General features: G+C 39.7%; 1 protein-coding gene across 1 annotated transcript in view; it reads right to left on the bottom strand.

The window, feature by feature from the left end:
- The window catches only part of LOC128653249 (CD99 antigen), a 200,299-nt gene that overhangs the window by 151,266 nt on the left and 36,714 nt on the right, over positions 1 to 12,319 (bottom strand). The window lies entirely within an intron of this gene.

Raw genomic sequence — 12,319 nt, 5'->3', positions numbered from 1 at the left:
ACACAATTTCTCTGCCACTGCAATTGTATCACAATCATTCAGAGCAGCTAAAACCTCCCTGAGTAACACGCAGAGGTGTTCAAGCTTAAATTTAAATGTAGAAATATCAGAATCAGGTTGCATCATCTTCCCCGAGTCAGAAATATCACCCACAGAAAGAAGCTCTCCTTCAGCTTCTGCATATTGTGAGGCATTATCAGACATAGCTCTTAAAGCGTCAGTATGCTCTGTATTTCGTCTAACCCCAGAGCTATCTCGCTTTCCTCTAAATTCAGGTAGTCTGGCTAATACCACTGACAGTATATTATCCATGACTGCCGCCATGTCTTGTAAAGTAAACGCTATGGGCGCCCTAGATGTACTTGGCGCCATTTGAGCGTGAGTCCCTTGAGCGGGAGTCAAAGGATCTGACACGTGGGGAGAGTTAGTCGGCATAACTTCCCCCTTGTCAGATTCCTCTGGTGATAAATTTTTTAAAGACAGAATATGATCTTTATTGCTTAAAGTGAAATCAGTACATTTGGTACACATTCTAAGAGGGGGCTCCACAATGGCTTTTAAACATAATGAACAAGGAGTTTCCTCTATGTCAGACATGTTTATACAGACTAGCAATGAGACTAGCAAGCTTGGAAAACACATTAAATCAAGTTAACAAGCAAATATAATAAACGGTACTGTGCCTTTAAGAGAAACAAATTTTGTCAGAATTTGAAAAACAGTGAAAAAAGCAGTAAATCAAACGAAATTTTTACAGTGTGTATAATAGGCTAACAGAGCATTGCACCCACTTGCAAATGGGCAATTAACCCCTTAGTTCAAAAACCGGATAAAAAAAAAAAAGATAGACGTTTTTTAACAGTCACACCAAACTGCCACAGCCTTGCTGTGGGCCTACCTTCCCAACAAAACGATTTTGGAAAGCCGAAGAGCCCTTTAGAGATGTCCTATAGCATTCAGAAGACCCTTGGAGGAACCTGGATGTCTCAGTCTGTAAAAGTTACTGCGCAAAAAAGCACTAAATTATGCCCCTCCCACTCATTGTAACACAGTGGAAAGCTTCAGGAAACTGTTTCTAGGCAAATTTAAGCCAGCCATGTGGAAAAAACTAGGCCCCAATAAAGTTTTATCACCAAAGTATATATAAAAACGTTTAAACATGCCAGCAAACGTTTTATATTGCAAATATAAAAGGAGTATTACCTCAGAAAATAAGCATGATAGCAGTCGCTATTAAATCACTGTATTCAGGGTTACCTTACATAAATTTGGTGTCGGCAGCATTTTCTAGCATTCACATCTTCTAGAAAAATCTTAACTACACATACCTCATAGCAGGATAACCTGCACGCCATTCCCCGCTGAAGTTCTCTCTCTTCAGTCATGTGTGAGAACAGCAATGGATCTTAGTTACAACCTGCTAAGATCATAGAAATCACAGGCAGATTCTTCTATTTTTCTGCCTGGAACAAAATAGTACAACTCCGGTACCATTTAAAAATAATAAACTTTTGATTGAAGTAAAATAACAGCTACATTTCACCACTTCTCTCTTACTACCTCAATGTTTGTTGAGAGTTGCAAGAGAATGACTGGATATGGCAGTTAGGGGAGGAGCTATATAGACAGCTCTGCTGTGAGTGTCCTCTTGCAACTTCCTGTTGGGAATGAGAATATCCCACAAGTAATGGATGATCCGTGGACTGGATACACCTTACAAGAGAAATGTAATATAATCTCACCCCCTCCCTTCCTCTCAGTTTACTTGGCCACTACTGAAAAACCAAACAAACAATCTCATACTCACAGCTCTGTCAATTTGAAATATGATCCTCACATAGTTTTACAGAGCTGTGTGTGCTTCTTCCTGTCCGGTGCCCTAAACGGTGATGAGGGGGGTAGAATTCCACCACATTTTTACTGACCAGGAGAGCTTAAGCGTTACTGCTAGAGTGTAAAATGTTTTAGATCAGACAATGGGGATATAACCAATCCATGCTGCAGTTCTCCTGGTCCGTAAAAATGTGGTGGAATTCTACCCCCCTCCCCTCATAAAATGTTTTAGATCAGACAATGGGGATATAACCAATCCATGCTGCAGTTCTCCTGGTCCGTAAAAATGTGGTGGAATTCTACCCCCCTCCCCTCATCACCGTTTAGGGCACCGGACAGGATGTGAGGAGCATATTTCAGATTGACAGAGCTGCGAGATTCATGTCCGTTTTTCAGTAGTGGCCAAGTAAACTGAGAGGAAGGGAGGGGGTGAGATTATACTACATTTTTGTGAAACAGAAGGTAAAAACAGATTTATTTTTTTTAGCCTGCTTTGGGGAGAATTTGCGACGCTTCACATTTGTACACAGTGCATAGTCAGGCTAATTACATCTCCAGCACGAGAAAGCCAGTGACTTCCTGCTTTAAGCCCACTAGTTAGGGAGCGTGGGGGAAAGCTTTAGCCCTGTAACAAGTCAGTGTGACACAAGTCTAAAAATACAGCAAGTTTTTTTTCCTAATTTTTACCACATTTAGCAGCAAAATACCCAATTCATATTAATTGCAAACTTTATCTACATAACAAGCTTTATTAAAAACAAAAATGATGCTTACCAGATCATTTCCTTTCCATCTGTATGAGGAGAGTCCAAGGCTTCATTCCGTACTTGTGGGAATACAGAACCTGGCCACCAGGAGGAGGAAAAGACTTAAATACCTCCCCCAATCAATCTGCAAAGGGAACAAGGAACAGTAGGAGAAATATCTGGGTATAAAATGTGCCAGAAGAATAACAAAAATGTAGGTCCACCCAACAGAGAAAAACCATGTGGGGGCCAGGGACTCTCCTCATACAGATGTAGAGGAAATTATCTGGCAATCATAATTTATGTTTTTCATCTTAATATGATGAGAGTCCACTGCTTCATTCCTTGTGGGAAACATATACCCAAGATCTAAAAGGACACTGAATAAAAACGGGAGAGTAAAAAAAAAAAAAAAAAAAAAAGAGAGAGAGAGAGGTGGACCCTATTCTGAGGGGACCACAGCCTGTAAAAAAACCTCTCTCCCAAAAGCTGCTTCAGCTGAAGCAAAAACGTCAAATTTGTAAAATTTTGAAAAATTATGTTAGGACCACCAGGTAGCCGCCATACAAAACTACTCCATAGAGGCCTCATTTTTGAAGGCCCAAGAAAAAGCCACAGCTCTAGTTGAATGAGTCGTAACCCTCTGAAGAAGCTTATGTTCCGCAGTCTCATATGCTAAGCGTATGATGCTCCTCAACCAAAAAGATAGTGAAGTGGAAGCAGCCCTGTGCCCTCCGCGCTTCCCAGAATAGACAACAAACCATGCCGAAGTCTGAAATTCTATCTTCAGGCTACGAAAGATTTTAGACAAAGTCTGAACCACATCCAAATTATGAAGTAATCGCTCCTTCGAAGCAAGATTAGGACACAAAGGAACCACAATCTCCTGATTAATGTTGCGATCAGACACAACCTTAGGGAGAAAACCCAATCCAGTGTGAACAGCCTTTTCAGCATGAAAAACTAGGTAAGGAGGCTCACATTGCAAGGCCGCCATGTCAGAGACTCTGTGTGCCGAAGCAATAGAAAAAGAACCTTCCAAGACAGTAACTTAATGTCAACCAAATGCATGGGCTCAAAACAAAGCCCTCTGCAAAACCTTAAGACCCAAAATTAAACTCCAAGGAGAAGCAGAATGTCTAAATAAAGGCCTGAACAAAAAAGACTAATTACACAAGAGGCTCACTGAGCTTCCGGATATTCAAACACCGATAGAGCTGAAATCTGTCCCTTTAAGGAACTAGCAGCAAGTCCCTTCTCCAACCCATCTTGAAGAAAGGACAGAATCCTGGATACCCTTACCTTATGCCAGGGGAATCCATGTTCTTCACACCAGAATAAGTAGGTCCTCCACAACTTATGGTAGATGCGATGGGTGACCAGCTTTCTGGCCTGAAGAGTATCAATCACTTTTTCAGAAAAAACCTCTTGGCTAGGACCAAGCATGCAATCTTCACACAGTCAGCCTCAGATTTTGGTGAACAAAAAGACACTACTCCAGCAGATCCCTGCGACAGGGTAACCTCCATGGAGAATATTAGGACATCCCAACCAGGTCTGCAAACCACATCCTGCGCGACCACGACGGAGCACTTAGAATAGTCGAGCTTGCTCCTGCTTAATGCGGGCCACTACCCGAGGTAGAAGTGGCAACGGTGGAAAAATGTAAACTATGTTGAACCCCCAAGGCACTGCTAAGGAATCTACAGTGGATATAAAAAGTCCTATAAATTGAAAAACAAACTGAAATCTTTTAGGTAAAGGGAAATAAAAATATTAAATAATATGGTTGCATAAGTGTGAACACCCTTTTAAAACTGGGATGTAGCTGTGTTCAGAATTAAGCAATCACATTCAAAATCATGTTAAATATGAGTCAGTACACACCTGTCATTTAAAGTGCCTCTGATTAATCCCAAATAAAGTTCAGCTGTTCTAGTAGGTCTTTCCTGACATTTTGTTAGTCACCCGTATTCTTCATTTGTCTGGGCTATGGGGTACAGTGGCAAGACAGAAGCCTTTTCTTAAAAAAAAAAAATTAAAAAAAAAAAATCTAAGCCTGGCTAAATTTTGCAAAAACACATCTGAAGTTTCCCAAAAGCATGTTGCAAAAGGTGTTCTGGTCTGATGAAACCAAAGTTGAACTTTTTGGCCATAATTCCAAAAGATATGTATGGCTCAAAAACAACACTGCATATCACCAAAATAACACCATACCCACAGTGAAGCATGGTGGTGTCAGCATCATGCTTTGGGTCTGTTTTTCTTCATCTGGAACTGGGGCCTTAGTCAAGGTAGAGGGAATAATAAACAGTTCCAAATACCAGACAATATTGGCACAAAACCTTCAGGCTTCTGCTAGAAAGCTGAACATGAAGAGGAACTTCATCTTTCAGCATGACGACCCAAAGCATACATCCTAATCAACAAAGGAATGGCTTCACCAGAAGATTAAAGTTTTTGGATGGCCCAGCCAGAGCCCAGACCTGAATCCAATTCAAAATCTCTGGGGAGAGCTGAAGCGGGCTGTTCACAGGATATGCCCTCGCATTCTGACAGATTTAGAGTGTTTTTGCAAAGAAGAGTGGGCAAATCTTGCCAAGTCAAGATATGCCATGCTGAAAAACTCATACCCAAAAAGACTGAGTGCTATAATAAAATCAAAAGGTGCTTCAATAAAGTATTAGTTTAAGGCTGTGCACACTTATGCAACCATATTTTAGTTTATTTTTATTTCCCTTTACCTAAAAGATTTCAGTTTGTTTTTCAATTGAGTTGTACAGTTTATAGGTCACATTAAAAAGGTGGAAAAAGTTCTGAAATGATTTATCTTTGTCTCATTTTTTTTACATCACAGAAACCTGACATTTTAACAGGGGTGTATAGAGTTTTTATATCCACTGTATCAGCTCTGCCTGGGGATCCCTGGACCACGACCCATATCTGGGTAGCTTGGTATTGAGTCTAGACGCCATGAGATCCATCTCCGGCATCCCCCATGTGTTGCAAATCTCCGCAAACACCTTGGGATGAAGAGACCATTCCCCCGGATGAAACTGCTGAGAAAATCCTCTTCCAGTTGTCCACACCCGGGATGTGGATCGCTGACAGTGAGCAGTTATGGGCCTCCGCCCAATCCAGAATCCAAAACACTTCCCTCATGGCTAGGGAGCTTCTCGTTTCCCCCCTGATGGTTGATGCAAGCCACCGAGGTAATGTTGTCCAATTGGAATTGGATAAACTGGGACAAACCCAGAAGAGGCCAAGCCCTTAGAGCGTTGAAGATCGCTCGAAGTTCCAGAATGTTGATTGGGAGAAGAGATTCCTCCCGAGTCCATCGGCCCTGTGCCTTCCTGGCACCCCAAACGGCTCCCCATCCTGATAGACTTGCATCAGTAGTCACAATCTCCCAGGATGGTATCAAGAAGAATGTCCCCTGGGACAGGCGATCTGGACAGTGCCACCAAGAGAGCGATTCTCTCGATTGGCTGTCCAGAGAAATATGTTGTTAAGATAGATCAGAGTGATCGCCGTTCCATTGCCTCAGCATTCAAAGCTGTAGAGGTCTGAGATTGAATCTGGCAAATAGGATATCTATGATGGACACAAGGAGCCCAGTCACCTCCATACATGGCCTTGGGGAGGTCTGGAGGACTAGACACCTGGAAGTAATTTTGTAACATCTCTGGTCTGGAAGAGAGAGAAAAAAAAAAAAAAAAAAAAAAAAAAGGCATCTTTATGCTCCCAATGGCAAGGGCACTCAAAACCTCCTATGACCCAGGCCCCACAGAGAAACCGCTTAGTCTCCTGTAAACTGCACGGTCAGGAAAAAGGAAGTCAATGAGGCCACACCCGGTCACATGGAGTGCCATACAGGACCGCCCTTGCTGCAGGAAGAAAATGTGCCAAACTGACAGGCTGCGCAGTTATCCAAAACTAAAGTAAAACCTGAATGTTCCCACATCTGCCAGAGCCTCATCTCACATACAGTATGTAGCAGCATAAAACAAAGCAAATCATGTATAAATCCCCCCTGTTCAATAATCCCTTCCCGGAGATATTAACCCTTGATTTCATACAGATAAAGGAGTCACACTGTGACCCTGTCTTCTTAGGTTATTATATGAGATAAAATGAAAACGATCTTACCGGAATCATCGCCGTGGAACAGACACACAGCCTCTCAAGTTTGACAGTCTTGTAGCATCGCACCAGACATGGACTTGAGTGACAGAAGCAGGCAGTTTAACTCATCAATGCTGATTACTTATGAGTTGTTAATACGAGTCTGGATGGTTTTGCAGAAAGACTCTCCCTGCATCTCCACAACCTAATATTCACTCAGAGAGGCTGGCAAGACTACTTAAAACTTCAGTACCATAGCGAAGAGTACTACTCTCCATAAGAGACCACTCCGAATCTTCCGACACTTTTCTGCCATCCTCCTGTGATGAAAGACAAAGAATGACTGGGGGATGAGGGGAGGTATTTAAGCCTTTGGCTGGGGTGTCTTTGCCTCCTCCTGGTGGCCAGGTTCTGTATTCCTACAGGTAAGGAATGAAGCCTTGGACTCTTCATACAGATGGAAAGGAGATGATCTGGTAAGCATAATTTGTTTTTAATAAAGCTCTCCTAATGTTAAGATGTAAATAGTCCTTTTTTTTTTAGGGGTAAACTGTCCCTTTAAGAAACTATAAATGTGCCCCTTATGCTTGCTTCAAGGAACATTGTAGTTCAAAATGTATCTGTTGTATAAATAGATTCAGCTGAAACAGGGACATTTGCAAGTTAAAGTGAATGTAAATTTTCATGAATTAGTACCCGGTTTTTAAAAAAATACTATTAAAAACAGGGGCACTTTCATGAATGAAATTTTACATTGCGAGGGCATCTCCTGTACACAGCCCTCTTCAGATCACCCCACAGATTTTTGATCGGATTCAGGTCTGGGCTCTGGCTGGGCCGTTCCAAAACTTTAATCTTCTTCTGGTGAAGCCATTTCTTTGTTGATTTAGATGTATGCTTTGGGTCATTGTCATAATGAAAGATGAAGTTCCTCTTCATGTTCAGCTTTCTAGCAGAAGCATGAAGGTTTTGTGCCAATATTGACTGGTATTTGGAACTGTTCATAATTCCCTCTACCTTGACTAAGGCCCCAGTTCCAGCTGACGAAAAACAGCCCCAAAGCATGATGCCGCCACCACCATGCTTCACTGTGGGTATGGTGTTCTTTTGGTGATGTGCAGTGTTGTTTTTGCACCAAACATATCTTTTGGAAATAAGGCCAAAAAGTTCAACATTGGTTTCATCAGACCATAACACCTTTTGCCATATGCTTTTGAGAGACTTCAGATGTGTTTTTGCAAAATTTAGCCAGGCTTGGATGTTTTTCTTGGTAAGAAAAGGCTTCCGTCTTGCCACTCTACCCCATAGCCCAGACATATGAAGAATATGGGCGATTGTTGTCACATGTATCACACCAGTACTTGCCAGATATTCCTGCAGCGCCTTTAATATTGCTGTAGACCTCTTGGCAGCCTCCCAGACCAGTTTTCTTCTCATCAGTTTTAGAGGGACGTCCAGTTCTTGGTAATGTCACTGTTGCGCCATATTTTCTCCACTTGATGATGACTGTCTTCACTGTGTTCCATGGTATATCTAATGCCTTGGAAATTATTTTGTACCCTTCTCCTGACTGATACCTTTTAACAATGAGATCCCTCTGATGCTTTGGGAGATCTCTGCGGACCATGGCTTTTGCTGTAGGATTCAACTAAGAAAATGTCAGGAAAGACCTACTAGAACAGCTGAACTTTATTTGGGGTTAATCAGAGGCACTTTAAATGATGGCAGGTGTGTACCGACTCCTATTTAACATGATTTTGAATGTGATTGCTTAATTCTGAACATAGCTACATCTTCAGTTATAACACACACTTATGCAACCACATTATTTTAGTTTTTTTGTTTACTTACCTCCTCCTAAAATATTTCATTTTGTTTTTCAATTGAGTTGTACAGTTTATAGGTCACATTAAAGGTGGAAAAGGTTCTGAAATGATTTATCTTTGCCTCATTTATTTACATCACAGAAACCTGACATTTTAAACAGGGGTGTGTGTGTGTGTGTGTGTGTGTGTGTGTGTGTGTGTGTGTGTGTGTGTGTGTGTGTGTGTGTGTATGTATGTATATATATATATATATATATATATATATATATATATATATATATATATATATATATATATATATATATATATATATATATATATATATATATATATATACACACACACACATACATATACATACTTTTTATATCCACTAATATGTCCTAATCAACTATTGGAATCCTGCTCACCTTTAATAAACTTTTCAAACTGGCTTATAGAACTAGATATGGATAAGGTGGAGCAAAAAAAGCCTGCTGATTCCTATTATACACAATGTCTCAATGAATGTCTAGTATAATAAACCCCTTTTTTATAATTTGGAATATTAGTGGTTCATTATTGAATATAGGATTGTATCCATTAAGAGGTTAAGAAGATATAAGTATAATCAGAGTAAGAAATTGAACAACCACTAATAAAGTGGTGTGATTGATTGAGTTCAAATAGATAGAACAGAAGGGGTTATATCTACATATACACCTAATTACCATAATCTGTATAACAATATAGAAGTTGTATAAGTACAAGTAATTTTATTTTGTATTTAAGAAGTATTATAAATACTGATACAAAGGGACATACATATACACTCAAAAGTTCTGACACACATGAACTAAAACCCTCTAGTAGTGGAAAACTGTCAAAATGCATCCAGAAAAGAGGCAGCCTTCAAGGTCTAAGAAATTAGCATATGAACCTCCTAGGTTTATCTTTCAACTAAGAATACCAAGAGAACAAAGCAAAATTGTTGATTAACCCCTTAATGACCACAGCACTTTTCCATTTTCTGTCCGTTTGGGACCAAGGCTATTTTTACATTTTTGCGGTGTTTGTGTTGAGCTGTAATTTCCCTCTTACTCATTTACTGTACCCACACATATTATATACCGTTTTTCTCGCCATTAAATTAACTTTCTAAAAATACCATTATTTTCATCATATCTTATAATTTACTATAAAAAAATTTTTATAAAATATGAGGAAAAAATGGAAAAAAACACACTTTTTTTAACTTTGACCCCCAAAATCTGTTACACATCTACAACCACCAAAAAAAAACCATGCTAAATAGTTTCTAAATTTTGTCCTGAGTTTAGAAATACCTAATATTTACATGTTCTTTGCTTTTTTTGAAAGCTATAGGGCCATAAATACAAGTAGCATTTTGCTATTTCCAAACTACTTTTTTTCAAAATTAGCGCTAGTTACATTGGAACACTAATATCTTTCAGGAATCCCTGAATATCCATTGACATGTATATATTTTTTTTTAGAAGACATCCCAAAGTATTGATCTAGGCCAATTTTGGTATATTTCATGCCACCATTTCACCGCCAAATGCAGGGCCGGATTTACATCTCAGGTGCCTGTAGGCACAAAAACCTGAAGCGCCCCCCCCACCCCCCCCACCCCCCCTAGAAAAAAGTGGAAAAAATGAGGACTTTTTTTTATTATTATTTAGGACAACTAAAAATAAATATTAGATGTAAAATTACATTTTCCCTTTTATGGAGATACACAAATACACACACCAATTGCAATATTTGTTGTAATGGAAGCTACACCAAAAATCAATATTCACTTGACTCAAATGGCCATACAATTTCTATTATGTATAACAAAAACAAATCATGTTAAACTTTTAATGCAAAATATTCTAAAGAAAACCCTATTTAAAGGGACATCAAATGTGACAGTTTGCTGGGCATTTTATTATTGCACTAGTGCTTGCAGAGAAGTGTGTTAGCCTCTTGCAAAAGAGTTAAACACATAGTCAATGTCAGTTCTGAGACAGCAATACACATCTGTGCAGACCCAGATGGGCTCATAGGACATGTTTATTGACAAGCCATTAGTGTATTGCTTTTCTGGAGATGACTTTGACTATGTGCTTAACATTTTGTTGGAGTCAAACACAGTTTTGTGTAAACAATAGCAATATTAAAACTAGCAGCATGCAAGCTCATCACCATCAACAACCTGTGCAGCCAGTGGAAGAAAATATAAAATGTAGGGAAAAAAATCTTGTAAACTCTGATATTTTTGGTACAAACACACACAGATGTTACATTTATTTTGTTCTGAAATATAAATATCATATGATGTTGCTCTCAAAGGAAAACATGGAATGTTGTAGATTATATGTAATCCAGGGGTCAACAAATGTGTTTAAAATTAGAATTTAGAAATTCAATGGGAGGGGTTTAGTTTTAATCTTTGCCCCTCTCTCCTTCATGGCTCCCTCAACTGCTGTAACATATTCCCAATGAAACACTCGACTTTGTAGGCACCTGGCAGCACAATTCTTACTAAAATAAATGCCCTCATAAAAAAAAAAAAAAAAAAAAAAAAAAATTTTTTTTTTTTTTTTTTTTTTTTTTATTATTGACAGGCAGGCGCCCCTCACTGCAAGGCGCCTGTAGGCACATGCCTACTGTGCCTAATGGGAAATCCGGCCCTGGCCAAATGCGATCAAATACAAAAAATCGTTCACTTTTTCACAAATTTTTTCACAAACTTTAGGTTTCTCACTGAAATTATTTACAAACAGCTTGTGCAATTATGGCACAAATGGTTGTAAATGCTTCTCTGGGATCCCCTTTGTTCAGAAATAGCAGACATATATGGCTTTGGCATTGCTTTTTGGTAATTAGAAGGCCGCTAAATGCCGCTGCGCACCACACGTGTATTATGCCCAGCAGTGCAGGGGTTAATTAGGGAGCTTGTATGGTTAATTTTAGCTTTAGTGTAGTGTAGTAGACAACCCAAAGTATTGATCTAGGCCCATTTTGGTATATTTCATGCCACCATTTCACCGCCAAATGCGATCAAATAAAAAAAAAAAACGTTAAATTTTTCACAATTTTAGGTTTCTCACTGAAATTATTTACAAACAGCTTGTGCAATTATGGCACAAATGGTTGTAAATGCTTCTCTGGGATCCCCTTTGTTCAGAAATAGCAGATATATATGACTTTGGCGTTGCTTTCTGGTAATTAGAAGGCCGCAAAATGCTGCTGCGCATCACACGTGTATTATGGCTAGCAGTGAAGGGGTTAATTAGGAAGTTTGTAGGGAGCTTGCAGGGTTAATTTTAGCTTTAGTGTAGAGATCAGCCTCCCACCTGACACATCAGACCCCCTGATCCCTCCCAAACAGCTCCCTTCCCTCCCCCACCCCACAATTGTCCCCGCCATCTTAAGTACTGGCAGAAAGTCTGCCAGTACTAAAATAAAAGCTTTTTGGGGGGTTTAGGTTTTTAAAAAAAAAAAAAAAAAAATTCTGCTGTGTAGGACCCCCCTTAGCCTCCAACCTCCCTGATCCCCCCCAAAACAGCTCTGTAACCTTCCCCATCTGCCTTATTGGGGGCCATCTTGGGTACTGGCAGCTGTCTGCCAGTACCCAGCTTGCACAAAAAAAAGGGCTTTTTTTTCCTGTAGTGTAGCTTCCCCAACCCCCCCCCCCACACACAAACCCCCACCACCTCATTGATCGTTTTTTTTTTTTTAACTATTTAAACTGATTATAACTTGTTAATTTAACACCATTTTCTGTAGTGTAGCGGT

This window comes from Bombina bombina, chromosome 3 (genome assembly GCF_027579735.1).
Source record: "Bombina bombina isolate aBomBom1 chromosome 3, aBomBom1.pri, whole genome shotgun sequence".
In the NCBI taxonomy this organism is placed as follows: domain Eukaryota; kingdom Metazoa; phylum Chordata; class Amphibia; order Anura; family Bombinatoridae; genus Bombina; species Bombina bombina.
The sequence above is the reverse complement of the archived record's forward strand: the minus strand, read 5'-3'. Positions and strand labels throughout refer to the sequence as shown.